Source organism: Tamandua tetradactyla, chromosome 22, assembly GCF_023851605.1.
Source record: "Tamandua tetradactyla isolate mTamTet1 chromosome 22, mTamTet1.pri, whole genome shotgun sequence".
Classification (NCBI taxonomy): domain Eukaryota; kingdom Metazoa; phylum Chordata; class Mammalia; order Pilosa; family Myrmecophagidae; genus Tamandua; species Tamandua tetradactyla.
The window spans coordinates 9,978,789-9,980,635 of NC_135348.1; positions in this window are offsets into that span (position 1 = coordinate 9,978,789).

Consider the following 1,847-nt stretch of genomic DNA (forward strand, 5'->3'; position numbering starts at 1 on the left):
AGTATTGGCCAGTCCTTAACTGTTAGAGGAACTGCATTTTGAGCAGCTTATTCCTGATCAACAAAGTTGCCAGAAGCACCAGAACAGATCATGGCTTGGAAGATCAAGGTGTGCCTGTCTGGAAGATGAGTCTGGAGCATAACTTGCAAGTGCAGAGCTGAAGCATCATCGTGTGGGGACCTTATTATTTCTGGCCTGGTCGCTGACTTCCCCTTTACAGTGGGGTCTGGGAGTTTCCCTCCTGCGAAGCCTTTGAGGCATTGGCAGGCAGCTGTCGGCTCAGTGGCCCCCAGTTCCACAGTACAGAGGCAGAGGTCCAGCTCTCTGCATCGTTCCTTCTCTTCCTGGGTCAGGTGCATGCGGGTACCTCCCACGGGCTCAGTCGAGTCTACCTGGTGGTGGCCTGGGGTGTGCGGCCACCCGGGCGCCCCAGTAGGGGAGCGCCGCATGCGCGCTGCAGCCGCCCTGGCCAGCCTTCTCTCCACATGGATGCACTGGCCGATTGGCAACTTCCAGGGCTGAAAGCACCTCCTGGATGTGGCCGCTGAGGCCCTCGGGGAACTGGTCAATCCAGTGCTTGATTTCCTGGGCAATCATCTGGAAAGCTTTGAGATCATCGATGACCACCCCCAAGTCTTGGCGCAGGTGTCTGATCCTGCGTTTGGTGGCGCCTCTGGCCTCTGCGGGTCTTCAAAGACGTGCTTCTTGATTGTGCATCAGGTAATTGGATTGCTCCAGCTTTGCAGAGGCCCAGCGGGCAGCACGGCGGGCCAGTCGTCCTGCTTGTCACGAAGCATGATCGCGGACGCAATCGACTGAGAAATCGCTGGTGCTGTTTTCCAGGTAGAGCTGGCCCTGGGCCATGAAAGGAGCCGGCACATCTGGGTTGCCACCACACGTCTCCGGGAGGTCTTCTGGTCACTCTTCCTGGCACGCAGGGGGTGGGGCAGCTGCTGCCGCAGCACCGCGGAGCTCGATGCCGGCACCGTCTTCCTCCTCAGCCTGAGGGGCGGGCTCCGCTTGCTCGCCAGGTGTTCTCCTCGGTGAGCTCCTGCACCTGCATCGCAGGTTGCTGTTCTCCTTGGACTGCTTCGCGATGTTCTCCCGCAGGTTGGCGATCTCTTCGGAGAGCTCATCCTTCTTGCGCTCTGTCCAGTTGGAGGGTGGGGGAGGGGAGGAGGAGAGGAGGTGGAGGAGGAAGGGGGGGGCAGTTGGGCCCCGGGAGGTGATGATAGGGGTGGCAGGAGACCTGCCAGGTGTGGCTTCACTCCTGTGGGGATGGAGGCCTGGATTCTGGCCTCCTCTGCCACCCTTTCGTCGTTTGGTTTTCAAAATCCACTTATTTCACGCGAAGACCCCTCTGCGAACACAGGAAGGACGGGGTCCCACACCTGTGCGAGGCGAGAGCTCTGCTGGGTCCTCTGCAGCCGCGAATGGCTCCGGACGCGAGCGCGCTGGGCCGGCCTTTCTCGAGGCTGGTTGCACCGTCTTCGCTGTTCCGCCCAGGTTTCTACCACGCCCACCAACCGAAGTTGAAGCGCGGGTCCGTTCATAAGGTTTTAAAAGTTATTTATTATCGAATTGATTTATAAACTAATTAATATGGAATGGCAGTAGTCTCTTGAATGACGAGTTGGGTTTTTTTTTTTTAGAGGTGACCCAGAAATGTTTAGTTCAAAGTCAATGACTCTTTTTGGCTAAGCGTACTTGGAGGCATTTTGTCACGGGTGTAACTTGGAAAGTAGAAGCAGAATAGTAATGATTCTATTCAGCAATAGAGTTCATGGATTTTGTGGAGGCTTCTGAAACCCCTGTTAAACCTAGTGACTGAGAAGATATTTTTGAAG